The 14,563-nt window shown below is 43.5% G+C and overlaps 1 protein-coding gene across 9 annotated transcripts in view; it reads right to left on the reverse strand.

The window, feature by feature from the left end:
* Positions 1-14,361, reverse strand: part of bcorl1.S (BCL6 corepressor like 1 S homeolog) — a 53,941-nt gene extending 39,580 nt beyond the window's left edge. The window contains exons 1-2 of one of the 9 annotated variants that reach the window (XM_018233000.2): positions 1,092-1,524; positions 127-197 (exon numbers count right to left, since the gene is read on the reverse strand). The gene's annotated coding sequence lies outside the window, so the exon portion shown is untranslated. Of the gene's footprint in view, positions 1-126; positions 198-701; positions 1,066-1,091; positions 1,525-7,081; positions 7,155-7,602; positions 7,625-14,341 lie in introns of those variants that run through there. The other 8 variants (XM_041575269.1, XM_041575268.1, XM_018233002.2 and 5 more) reach the window with 8 other exon arrangements.
* Positions 14,362-14,563: the final 202 nt, after the last annotated feature.

Consider the following 14,563-nt stretch of genomic DNA (forward strand, 5'->3'; position numbering starts at 1 on the left):
AGGCATTCACCAGCTATCAGAAGAGGGGGTGAGCTGTAATTCAGCATCAGCTGGAGGGCCTCAAGTTTTAATCACTGTTCCTTCTCCAACTCATCATCCCTTGAGAGTATCATAAATCACTCTTACCCATCAGCAGAGTCCATGACGATCCTTTATATATAATCTTCTGCACCTAAATAGGTATCTATGCCCATCCACTTAAATGAACATAAATTAAAGAATTAGTACATAAAGATAAAGAATAGCTTTGGTACATGTAAAAGCCTAGCAAGTATGCAGCAGAATTCACATCTGAAAATCCATGTGTGCTACAGGATTACTTATAGTAACCCAAACATACACAAACACTATATTCCGGTACGCACTTATTTCAACTTCATACACATGCCATTTGCACTATATTTATAGTCACATACATGTCACAGTGCAACTACAATGTGTCCCGTGCGCTGATCGCTATCCTATCTGCATCTAGACCGGCTGTGGTGCTGAAGGATTCGCCACTATCGCGACAGCCGCCCGGGAGGTCGCGTCCCACCCACAGTAGTTCGGGGCAGGAGGGGAGAGGTGCAGCTCGGGCTCACCCCCTCCCGCACCGAACAAGTTAAGCGATTGCCGATGGTAGCTCGTGGGGTCGCTGAACTCCTGCGGCACGTCGCATCCCAGCGGAACAGCCGCACGGAAGCGAAGGGGTTCAATACCTGGTGGGACAGCCCCGACTACTGATGTACGCACCGCACCCGATCCGCACAGGTAAATAAGCACTTGGTACGGGGCCCGCCGCTCAGGCTAACACCCCCGTCTGTTACTAGGGCAACCCACGCCCTCTCACCCTAGCCCGGTGAGGTTACACCCCAAATGTTTTGCCTTTGCCCAATGGAGCTTACGAGGCGTAGTGGTAAGAGATGGCGATCAGCTGGGTCCTCTCCCCCGACCCCATACATGGACTCAGGCGCCCTGCCCCGCATGGAGTGGCCGGCTGTTTGATGGGCAGCCCGGTGGGGGGGTTTAAATGTCCGGAGCGTCGGGGACACCCGGGGAGAGGAAGAGGAGGGGGAGAGGGGTAAGAGAGGTTGGGAAAAGCGACGCACCTGTTTCGGGATCCAACTCCAGACGGAAAGGGCTGGGGGCCACCGGCAGCTGCCTCGGGGAAAGCTCAGTGCCCGCTGCTATCCGTGCGCCCGGACAAGAAGAAGAAGCTTCGGCGGAGACACTGGCAGGGAGCGAGCGAGAGCGGCGAGCCAGGCCGCGCGGGGCGTGACGGGAAGTGTAGTCCGGGCACCGCGCCGCCCACCACTGTCGCCAATGGGGGCGAGTCCAAAGGGGAACTACAACTCCCGACGTGCCAGGCCGGGGCCGGGGGAGAGAAGCACACACACATACATATCCATCCCAGGGAGACACAGAGAGGGAGGAGAAGGACAGGGCATCTCTGTGTGACACACTATATACATACAGCGCAACTACACATCCCGTCAGCGAAACTACTCCGCCTGCCCGCGAAACTAATGATGCCGCTTATAAAGCCTGGGGCTCTGAAGAGCCAATAAGCAGAGCGCAACTGCACAGATGTTATATACGACCCACACACATATTGCGGTACCCTAAGCAAAGGGCACAGATGCCATATTAGTAGCAAAGTGACCCCAACCCGCAAGCCCCGTGCCTTGCACGTCACCCGGAACCCTTTAGTGAATGTGTGACAGCCAAACATCGGCAGCCACAGAAAGCCAATGTGGGATTAGGTGCCAATAAAATGGCTTCTGGTCTTTCAGCAGGCACGCTACCTGTGGCCCTCAGCACCCCCTCACATTTTTCAACTTTCGGGGGCTGAAGGGCCACAGGTGGATATACCTGCTACAGCTCAAATAAAGGTCATTGTTGCAAAAGGACAATACTGTGAATCCCTCAATATTCACTCAGTATTAGTGGGGCAGGCAGCTAGTAATTATTCTATGCTAATCATAAATACCACAAACTTGTCACAGGCCAAATGTGTTACCTGTGGTAACTTGTGTGGTAAAAAGAAGTTACCTAGCCCCACACTAATGTTTTCATGAAACCCCTAAAGCTTATGCAATATAATCATCATCATCATATTGAAATTCCCTGGTACATTAGACTCCTTCCCATCAAGTCCTTTTGGAAAAGCCCACCGCACAGCAGGCCCTATTATATTGCAGCCCCATGATTGAGGATCATACAGAATAGAACCTATTCAGTGCAGTTAACATCCATTATACAGTAAGCCCCTCAGTACAAGAGGCACCCTTCATATGAAAAGGTCATAGTAACAAGTATGAAGTACTACACTATTCTGGATGCACTAGATTCATTATTTTTGGATTTTGCCACCTCTACAAAATTTTCGATGGATGATGTTTTTAGTTCTAATTTTTGGAACTGAAAATGACAATGGCTGTGACCAGAATGTTCGAGAGATTCCCAGATATAGGTTTTGTAATAAAACATATGTCTCAAACCATTATACATATAGTACATATCTTGCAAAAATATTCAGACCCTTAACCAATTCTGATTATTATTAATAACAATTATTTACTGAAGTTTGCCATTGAAATTAAGGGAACAGTAACACCAAAAAATTAAAGTGTATTCAAATAATTAAAATAAAATGTAATGTTGGCCTTCACTGGTGTCTGGAAAGTTTGCTTCAGAAACACAACTATAGTTTATATCAGTAATCCCCAACCAGTGGCTCGTAATCAACATGTTATCCACCAATCCCTTGGATGTTACTCCCAGTGGCCTCATAGCAGGTGCTTATTTTTGAATTCCTGGTTTTGGTTGCATAAAAACCATGTTTAGTGCTTTTTTTAGAAAAAAAGCTTGGAGATACCTGGTTTATATCATCAAGCTCATGTGTAGCCATGGGGGCAACCATTAAAGCACAGGATACACAGTAGATAACAGAAAAGTTCTGAAGAATCCCATTGTATACTACAGATCGTATCTGTGTTTTCTACTGTGTATCCTGTGTCTTTTCTCTTCTTTCACCTTTGAATGGCTGCCCCCATTACAAAACAGCTTGTTTATATAACCTATTGTAGAGTCTTTGAACCAAGTTTTACTATGCAGGGCAGCAGTAAATTATAGTGTCATTCCTTTAAAACACTTTCAATTTTTTGGTGTTACTGGTCCTTTGAATGGGAGAGATCCCAAACATGCTGTAGTTCACAGTAATTATAGAATGGTGAATATGCAATCTTTGTTGCTCAATTAAATTGGCCACATAACATTCTTCACACAGAGACCAATGTCCATAAACCAAAAAAAAAACATTGCAGTGGAATATTCCTGTTGCAGGACTTGATTTGTCATCTTAATGATGAATAATATGGTGAATGTGCTAATAATGTTAGGACAAGCAAGATTCACTTGACTATAGTTTACACCAAGAACAAATCAGTACAATCTACCTAAACCAAAACTAACTTATTACCCTGCAGTTTTCCATAAGCAAGGAAGACCCAAGAACCTCCTTACCAGCGATTCACAGTAATCAGCACTAGCAGAACAAGTTCCAGCAACACACACATTCCCCTTAGGCCTAATACACTTGGTGATTTTAAAAAGAATCCCAACAAATCATCACTGGCCATAATGTAAAATGTGATGCCTATGGCCTCCAAACACCAATAATTCTAATAACTATTTCTTAATAGGTGACCCCTGTCCATTCGTAAGTCACAACTCTGACAGGTGATAATGTGAAATGGCCCCTTCACACCCCTTATCATGTGATCTTATATGTTCCCATGGAGCTTCAACTGCTCTGGTCTGAGCAAACCTACAGTGAGCCATAATTAAAGGGGTTGTTCACCTTCCAACAATTTTTCCAGTTCAGTTGGTTTCAGATTGTTCACCAGAAATAAAGACTTTTATCAACCACTTTATATTTTCTATGTGTGACAGTTTTTCTAATATTGAAGTATAACGTTTCATTTTTCACCTTCTAAAGCAGCTCTGGAAAGGGGGTCGCAGACCCTTTTTAAAATTGATATATTTAGTAGATACATTTCTTATTTTTGTCCCTGCTGAGCAGAATCCGAGTTTCATTAATGGGAGCTGTTTGAATTGATACAATGGTTGCTAATACTCCAGAAATGCTGCAGAGAAATGTATCAACTAAATGTTGCAAAAGTGTAACATTTCAGAGTCTGCACCTGAATTACTGAGCTACCAGATTGAAACACCAGAGACCGGAACATTAAACTTTAAATTCGGATTTTGAAAAACCGGTAAAAAAAAGTAATGACATGAAAAAGTTATTGAAAAAAAGTATTTTTTTGAGGGGGAACAATCTGAAAACAATTGAATTGAAAAAAGTGTTTGGAAGGTGAACACCCCCTTCAATGTAAATACTGAATGTGATCAGATTGATTCTCAGATACAAAGCAGGTTTGTCTCAGGAGATCATCTCCAGGACACAGGAATTTGTCTAGAATAATTTATGAACTTCATTTATTTAGTTTAAATACATTTGACATACTACAGAGGGTCATGACCCAACTTAAACACCATAGGCTCAATTTTTAGGAAACCCTTACAAACAGTAATGAGTCCACAAGCTTACTTAAAGTCTATTTATGGGGGGGGGGGAATGCTGCCATGCTTTTACAATTGCAAAGCTAGATATGTGTACAGTAAACATATTTATTGCTCGATATACCATTTAACAGTTTATTTTACAATTCCCAAAAGCTGGAGGGCTTGTTGCTGGACAGGCAACATTAAGCCTATCACAAGAGACTTGGTCTAGTGGGTACAGCAGAACGCAACCCTATTACTAGGCCTTTGGATGCTTAACTTTATATACTAATTGAAATTTACTAATACCGTCATTAATTTCCAATGTTATGACACTGAAACTATTTTTTAAGTGGTTTAAATAATGAACAAACATTTACTTGGATTAGGCCAAGACTGTCTAATAAAATTAAAGTCCATTAGTAAATACATTATTTGCATAGCTGTGATCCACATACAGTATGTGAAATACCACAAGCACAGTCATGTCCACTCTGGGCTGGTACTTCAGCTCCAAACGCTGTCATTCCTACGAACCTATCTGTACATATCTGTTACCCAGTTATCAGTGCTCTCTATATAGATCTCACCGACATGTAAGCTGCATAATTACATGTTCCTATTTCTTGTTTTTATTGGTCAGATATACAATTACCAATCCATGATCTTGCTTTTTGTTATAAAAGCAAATGCTGCCAGATGGTGCTTGCTCAAGAACACAGAGAACAACGTTCTTGATACTGTGCCTACATCAAAGTGCTGTAAATATTTATCTGGTAGGCCAGGTAACATGTGAAATATCACGGAGTATGTGGGTCCTATTTGCCTTGTGTTGCATCCCTGTCAACAGTTTATGTAAACCACAAGCACCAGTAAGCAAGGGGCTTGCTGTTACTCAACCTGGGGCAAACTTTTATTTACTATTCTAGCAAGACCTTTAATTCATGGTTCTCATTGAGCACACAACAGCTCAACAGTGATATAAAGGACAAAATGACCCAATGTCTATGTCTAAAGTTGGCCATACAAGGCAGATTTAAGCTGCATATTTGGCCCCTTCTGTCCGAGTCAGTAGCTTATCTGAGCATGTAACCTTACATCTGTTATAAGTACTGCTTCTAACTGCATAAAAGCAGTGCAGCAAAGGATATTTATTTACCAATGTTTAGGTGACTTCCTATAGGTGGCAGCTGCATCTTAAATTAGCAGTTAATAGGCAGCCTATGCAAACAATGAATGAGGGTACATTGGACCATAGGAAGAATACAGAACCTGTATCTGGCACACACAGACCTACTGGCCACAGACAATACGTGCCATTTTTAAAACTGGCAACTTCATATAAAACTCTGTTAGTGCTAAGAGCCAACTTACCATGTCCAATCTTTATTCTAATACGAAGAAAATACCAAACTCCAAAGCCAGTGTAGCGGGGGGAACCCCTGCGTGTTTATTAGTCACCTGATGTAACGTTTCGTGGGCGTGCCCCTTCGTCGAAATCATGTCATGTTTGACGAAGGGGCACGCCCCCGACACGTTACATCAAGTGACTAATAAATACGCAGGGGTTCCCCCCGCTACACTGCCTTTGGAGTTTGGTATTTTCTTCTTATAGGGATATTGGGAGAGGTGCCGACCCCCCAACCATACTCAAGCCTATCGCTATTGGGAGATAATTGGGGACATAGGAAAATCTGCAGAATACAATCTTTATTCTAACCCAGAGTACCTTCTCAGTGCCCTGACACAGATGCTGTAGTTTTTGCTGGGTGTTCCACACCAATGAAATGCCCAGCCCACCTCTAGCTCCATGTTACCCTTCAAGCACAAGGATTTTACTCGGGTTGCACATCTCTACCAACTACATATAAGAAACATCAGATAATGTTCGGATCTTTCAGCAGAAAAGCTATTTATATGCTGCAGTGGTGCCTAATGAGCAGTCGTTGATCAGATTTGGAACCCACACTGGGCCAATTCATGTCTATCAAATTAGATTATACTGGGCCCTAAAAAGATCCATGGGGAGCAAGTGGGATACCCAATAGATATCTGGCAGATTTTCAGACAGATATTAGACACACAGACCATCATCAAGTCCTCATACATGGGTCATAAGCTGGCGACTAGTCCTGGAAGGACTTAGTCAGAAACTTCTATCAACCCATGAATGGTTACCTTGAGAATCAATCAGCCCCTCAGTATCTTTCCTACATAACAGCTATGTTTATGCCAAGCTTATGTTCTATAAGCACACTTATTCCACATACACAATTCTACACCTACTATAGCACAGATATGACTGAGCTTAGAGAAATTTTAGAAAAATCCAAAAGTTGCATTATCTATTGGTCCAGAATTATTTGTTTGGCTCAACAGTTGGGATTTGCCTAAATCCTTCAAAAAGTGCAGTGATTGGGTCAAACCCTGGATTCAGTTCATCCGTATTCAAAATGCCTTCCCAGTCACATGACTGTATAGGGATGCAATCCTAGCCACATAGAATAAAAAGAGTTGCCCTGATACAAACTTTTTTTTCTTCGGTGAAAACGTAGCCATCATATTTCAAGGACTGAGTACTCTTTGTTTTGCAACAGGAATTGGAAATATACGGTTTTGGTCGTTTCTCTACTCTTAGTGCCCCCATTCCTGTTAATTAACGGAAGCGGAGTCTTGTAACTGGAGCGCTGCTATCCCTAACACAGAGAGGCCTTAAGTTTCATTCTAACCTTCCACTGAGTGCGACAGCCGCGCTCCGATCGTATTCTCAGTGCCCCGAGTCCAATCTCTTACTGCCCTCAACATCCCATACTGACTCGGTTTCTCTTGCTCGTGCCTTTCCAATGGTAGATCCTGCCTGACTCGCTAAATGGACCCTAAGCCGGCCTCATGTTTTCCCGACTTCTAGTCTTTCAGTATTGGACTGTCACTGGCAAGGAATCTGCCTGGGACTTCCCATGGGCCTCTTTCTCAGTGCCTCTCACATAACCTGGGCCCCTGTCTCTCAATGATCCGGCTGTTGCCTCTCTGCCAGAGACCTGCTGCACTCACCAAGGAGTCCCCCTCCCTTCTTCACTCTGCTGTGGTTCAGCGCTGAGCAGCCTCCTCCTTCAGCTTTACAGAGCTGCCTCAGGCCGCAGAGACCGTAGAAAAGCAGCCGAGAGGAGGAGGTGCGAGGACATGTAGCAATGTCACCTCCCTACAATATGGGGCAGGCAAAAAAGGGGCTCGGATGTGCCCTTCAGTGAGCAGTGCGTGTGTGCGAGACGCGACGTACCTCACACAACTTCAGCATCAGTCTGTTAAATTGCAAGCGCAAACGCTGCGAGAGGTGTCCAATTTGTGTGGCTCTTTCAGCTGTTGTTGGGCGACATATAATAAATCCCACTGTCCCCATGCCATTGTAGCACTCCATTAAGATACTTTCCACGCCTATACTTGCAGGTATATCTCTACTTGACCCAAAGCATCATTTAAACACATCTCACACATAGGGCAATGGCTCAGGAGTGTTTTGTCTCCCCACTAACTGGAACTAAAATTGCCCAGCACTTGCTTCTGTGGCAATTAGCAGCACTCACTAATGCGATTGTCACTTGGTCTGTAGATTCCTGTACAAGCCAGAGGGGCTGTGGTAAGATACTATAGACCAGGGATCCCCAACCTTTTGAACCCGTGAGCAACATTCAGAAGTAAAAGGCGCAACACGAGCATAGAAATTGTCCTTCGGGTGCCCAATAAGTGCTGTGATTGGCCATTTGGTAGCCCCTATGTGGATTGTAAACCTACATTGAGATTCTGTTTGGCAGTGCACCTGGTTTTTATACAACCAAAATCTGTCTCCAAGCCTGGAATTCAATAATAAGCATTGAGGCCACTGGGAGCAACATCCAAGGGGTTGTAGAGCAACATGTTGCTCACGAGCTACTGGTTGGGGATCACAGTCACTATTTATTGGGCATATGGGGGTAGTTTATGCCTTTGTGTAGTCAAAATGCCAGGTTCTCTTTTGAATCTCAGTCCTCCTGGCCTGTGTGGCAATCCTAGTTTCCAGGCAGCAGTTGCATACCAATTGCCATAAAAACAACTCTTCTCTCCTTTCTCTTAGCCTATCTGCTGGCTCAACTGTTATGTCACTGATGCTAGTCTTTGGCCTGATTGCAGACAGGGCCAGATTTACATAGTGGGCACCCCTAGGCCCGCTGTCGTTCATCGCCCATGTCCCCTCCCTTTTTCATCATCAGGAACGGAGCAATGGGGATTGGCGGACAGGAAATTTAAAAAACGATTTTATCTTTTGCGCATCCCCAGTGTTTCTGAACCAATGTGGGTGTGGTTGGGCAGCATGCTGACTCCCCTAAAATCCTGCCGCCCTAGGCCCGGGCCTTGGTGGTCTCTCCACAAATCCTGGCCTGATTGTAGAGGGACTAAGCCCCTGTAAGTGTACATCTGTTCCAAATCTACTAGTCATGTGGAGGCACTCACATTCACACTGACCTTTACTGAAGTTGCCTCAGAGTCCTTAGTGTGTGATATGATACGCTCAATTAAATTGCAGTTGCAACTTATCCTTTTGATAGCCATCCAAGAATTAGAACTTCAACACATTGAAATTAGTGACTAAGCTGGAAAGTCAGCAGACAGGAAAAATACTAGGAGGGAACCAGCCCTGGGGGATACAGACAGACAGACTGACAGAGAGGTACCAGGCAATCTATAACAGTTTATAATACACAAGTGCAGAAGGCAGCACATGCACCCAAGTCTATAGTTTTTCTATGCTACTTGGGTCATGTGAGTAGACATCAACATATAAGTACCCATGTGAGAGAGCAGCAGTGTGTAAGCCGCCAGGCAGATGGTAGTGCAGGAGTATACAAGGCTGTTGTGGGTTCACAGTGTATTCGCACTGCAAACAGAGCAAACTGTGTAGGTCAACAAACCCCTCAAATTTTAGTTTGATTGTATTTCTGGACTATAATGTCTGTATAATACAAATATTATTGCCATCAGGAACATAATTCTTCTAATAGGAACCTAAATGCAGCTGAGGCTTGTGTGGAGTTGCAGAGATATCAACATCAACTGCACAGGGCTGACACCAGGGTGGTAGGAAGCCAAAGCTTTCTGGGTAGCAGGAGAGAGGCAGTGGGATAATTGAATTGTGGTGGTGTCATCATTATACCTGATCCCAACAATGGAGTGCTGCTCCAGGTCTGAACCACCGGATTGATGTCAGGTGCCTTCAGGTATCGGGCCCTATGCTGCCCAAAGCCCAAAACTGTATATCACAAAGCAAGAGACCTGCAGCACAACTGATGCAATTGATTAGGTGATCAGCATTTATTCAGCTCACCAACAAAGTGGCAACGTTTTGAAATGTTAACACCAAAAAATTAAAGTGTTTACAAGGGATAACTGTTGCCATGCACTGGTAAAATTGATGTGTTTACTTCAGAAACTCTACTATAGTTTATATAAACAAGCTGCTGTGTGGCCATGGGAGCAGACATTCAAGCACAGGCACACAGTAATTTACAGTAGTTCAGAAGAATCCCATTGTAAACTACAGAGCTTATTTTTATCTGCTGTGTACCCTGTGCCTTTTCTCCTTTTTCAGATTTGAATGGCTGCCCCCATGGCTACACAGCAGCTTATTTATATAAAGTATATTAGAATTTCTGAAGCAAACACACCAGGTTTACCAGTACAGGGAAACACTACATTATATTGTCATTCCTTTAAAACACTTTAATTTTTTGGTGTTACTGTTCCTTTAAAGGACCAGTAATATCAAAATTTTTTTAAAAAAACTTCGTTAGTATACAACGAAAAAAAAAACCACAAAGACAAATTAAACTTTATTAAGAAATAACTTACCGAAACTCCGCTTGCGCTCCTCTTCAGAAAAGGCGATCCGGCAACGATCCATTGTGCGGCGCTTGATTTCTCCTCCCATCCTTCCTTATAGTAGATAGCCAGGGAGGAGAAATCGAGCACCGCATAATGGATCGTTGCACTGTTGCCTTTTCTGAAGAGGAGCGCAAGCGGAGTTTCGGTAAGTTATTTCTTAATAAAGATTTAGCGATTTCAAAGTTTCATTTGTCTTTGTGTTTTTTTTTGTTGTTTTATACTAACGAATTAAAAAAAAAATTGATGTTACTGGTCCTCCCTGCTAATAGTCAGTATGGTCCCCTGATGCCCAGCTAACTAGGGTCCAACGTATCCTATCCCTGTGCAGTTTTATTAGACAGAAGGTCCCAAAATGAGAAAAGTGGGACACTGCCAGAAGGGAGAGGTTAGAAGGAAAATGAAGAATGGAAAGACTAATACAAAGAAAAGGTGTGAGACTACAAAAGAAAAAATATAGAAGAACATAAAACTATGACGTTTAAGAGAGAATGAAGAATAGAATACAGCACTGCCCAATATGCTAGTGCTCTAAAAAGCAATTAGAAAGCAATTAACGAGTAAAGCATAACATTAAGGCGGTAAGTAGGAGGTTTACCGGGGAAGAAGTAGGCAAGAGAAGGAAAGGAGAGAAAAGGGAATTGAGAGAATTGAAGAAAAGGAGAAAGGGCTGGAATGGGAGAGCATGAGACAAAGGAAAAAAAAATGAAGATGGGAGCAGAAGAAACTTTGTAAGACAGTATGTAGAATGGAAAATAAAAGAGAAAACAAAAAGTGAAATGACAGAAAAGAGACTGATAGAAAAAAGAGGAAAAAAATAGATGAGAGTGAAGAAAAGAATATGATAAGATAATAAGACACACACACAAATGGGATGGTGTGGAAATGGAGTAGCCTAAGATGATGTGACTTTGGAAGGTATGAAATTGTTTTTTCAGCCTCCAAAATTTTCATGCAGATTCTTTATGGACACATGTAGCATAGACATACATACATACATAGGCATACTTGAGTGTGGGATGCATCATGTAATGTTATTATTATAGGCTCATGATTAAGTATTTGAATGATATGAAACGCGTAAGGCTGTATCCTTGTATACCGAAATAAAATTACTCATGATTTGACAAGTCTGCCTGGAGGATTGGTCTTTGGAAGTGCCTGCACTTTTTTCAACACAGAATTTAGATAGAGCTAGGGGTTGCCACCTGTCTGTTTTTGAACCAGACATCTAAATTTTTAAAGGGCTTTCCGATTCAAAACTTTTTGTCTGGTTTCAAACATTGAGAAACTGGACTGCTGGAAAACCAGCCAATTGCGTCAATGGGGGTCTATATAATATGCTGTGTAAAAAAGTGTAAAACATAAAAGGTGATATTGCTCATAGCAAACAATCTTATCTTTGCTTTTGTTTTGTAATTGTTTTGTAACTGAAATCTAATTGCTGATTGCTTGTTCTGGTCAACCTTGATCTGGTCACCGGTAATGCTTCACCCCACTTTTTACACAGCATGATAAATAAGCCCTTAAAGGAAACTATACCCACTGAAAAATGTAGGTCTCTATAAATATATATATATTACATAAAACAGCTCATGTTACACTGCTTCATGTAAACAAACAATTTTCATAATAATATACTTTTTTAATAGTATGTGCCATTGGATAATCATAAATAGAAAATTGCCATTTTAAACAAGTGCTGTCCCCTGGGATTAGGGTTGCCACCTGTCTGGTTTTGACCCAGACAGCCCGATATTTTGAAGGGCTGCCCAGATCAAAACTTCCTGCTGGTTTTCCAAATAAGGAAAACCGGGCAGGATTCAACATGATTGACACAGCAATCGGCCAATCACTGTGTCATAGCCCTGCCCCCTGACATCACACCCGTCCCTCCACATCACGGCCCCGCCTCTTTACATCACAGTCCGCCCCCTGCACGGGCTCCACCGATTAGAAAGATGGCAACCCTACCTGGGATCCTAGGATTCACTGTGTACACAAGCAAACCATACTTTAGGTCACATGAACCAATTAACAGACAGAGTTCTGTCTTTTGCTTCCACACTTCTTCCTTTGAGGGCCCGGAACTAGGGGTAGGCAGAGTAGGTGCCCGTCTAGGGCGCAGTCATGGGGGAGGCACACTTTTTAGAGGGATTTTCATTTTTTTTAACCGTGGTTTGCATGGCCTTTAATATGATGACATTTTTGGCTGCTGTTGGCACAGGTACTGATTGGGGACAATATGAAGGATTGGCTGCTGCTGGCTCAGGTAAATGGGGCAATATGGTGCCAGGTACACAGATGTTTGGGGCAATATGATGGATATTTGGCTCCTGCTGGCACGGGTACAAATTAGGGGCAATATGATGGATTTTTTTGGCTGCTGCTGACATAGGTACAGATTGGGGTAACAATATAATAGATGTTTTAGCTTATGCTGGCACAGGTACAGATTGTGGACTTGGGGGCCATCTGAGGGATTGACTGGCAGCACAGGTACAAATGGGGGCAATATGATAGGTGCTGGCACAGGTACAGGGGGCAATATGAATGGTAAGGTGGAAAATGGTAATGCAGGAATGGGTGGGGTTGGGCACTGATTAAAGCCCTTGCGATAATACCTTGGTCCGGCCCTGCGGTTCCTTTTATAGTTACAGCTGTAGTATTTCTGGTCAGGTGATCTCTGAGGCAACACAGAGGCCATCATGAAATGGTGGTTCCAGGCAAGACATGTAAAAGGGAAATATTTACTTATTAACCCTTTAAGTGATGCAATTACCCTACCCTGGCATCATAACTCCACACGTTATTGTCTCCACCCCTGACATCATTATGTCCACCCCCAGCATCATTGCCCCACCCCTGATACCATAAGCCACACCCCTTTGATTTAGGTTTAGCCACTAGCAAAGGTGGCAACACTAGCCCAGGGCAGGCCTTCACAAATGAAGCAGCAGATTAAATGGCCCCTGTGGGAGTTTACTAGTGCACAGAAAACAATGTATAATTTTACGTATGTGTTTACTACATCTCGCCAGAAAATACCCTCTTGCCATGCGTATATTCTGCTGGAGGTCACCCTTCCCTAAGTGCACACACACATGCTCTAAACAGAAGGGAGGTCTGCTGCTACCATATATGAGATCAGTGCATAATAAGACAGGCCTGCCAACAGAATAACCAAATAAAACAGTTATAAAAATAGGGCGATTAACCAGAAGCAAGAAAATAAACAGCAAAAAGTAACATGAAAAGACCTTCACCACAACCACAAAGGCGAAGTCACTATATTGCTTCAATCGATGGTGAATGCAAGATCTTGTTTAAAACGTATAATAAAAAACACACGATGTTCTGCCGACCCGACAACCTTTCTAATAGGGCCTAAGCAGCGGCTGTTCGTGCTACGAGTACTGTGGCTTTAAGAGATATGTACATAGAAAGACAGGGGCGGGCTTGGGTGTGGAAGGGTGTATCCTCTGCCTGCACCGCTCTGTGCAATGCACCAAGTACCGCTGCGGGGATTCACTTCTAGCGCTAATACTATAAGCCAACCCCTTGCCTGTCCTGCTTGCGCACTTGATCCCCGCCGCACAGAAAGGGAAGCACAGACCCTCCTTTGTGACCTGTGCGTGGCCCTCCCTTCTGTGTGTGACAAATCTCTTCTCCGTATCACTGAGCCTGTCAGCACCGAGGCACACGGAGCGATAGCTCTTCCCCGCCCTGCCTTTAAGTTCATTCGGAAATAAAGTCACACAGTGAGGGAACCTTATTGTGCCTTCCCTAGTGGGAGAAGAAATGCGGCGTTACAGTAGGCTGAAGTAAGAACGTGTAAAGTCGAATTTGAAAGAGGTAGCCGTGATCTGAGGTGACCTACCTCCAGCCAAACCAAACTGACTTTCACTTCCCAGGGTAACAGCGTGCGAACCAGACCGCCAGCCATATTGCTCGCATCTATCTCCATTCTCCAGCCCCTGCTGCCACATGTTTATCTTCATGATCACAAGCTGATTATCGCCACACATGTAGCACTGGTGCCTATGCACGAGCTAGTAAGGTGCTTTCCAGTACTCGAGCGTTACCAATACTATTTTTTTGT

The sequence above is a fragment of the Xenopus laevis genome, chromosome 8S, assembly GCF_017654675.1.
Source record: "Xenopus laevis strain J_2021 chromosome 8S, Xenopus_laevis_v10.1, whole genome shotgun sequence".
NCBI classification, from domain to species: domain Eukaryota; kingdom Metazoa; phylum Chordata; class Amphibia; order Anura; family Pipidae; genus Xenopus; species Xenopus laevis.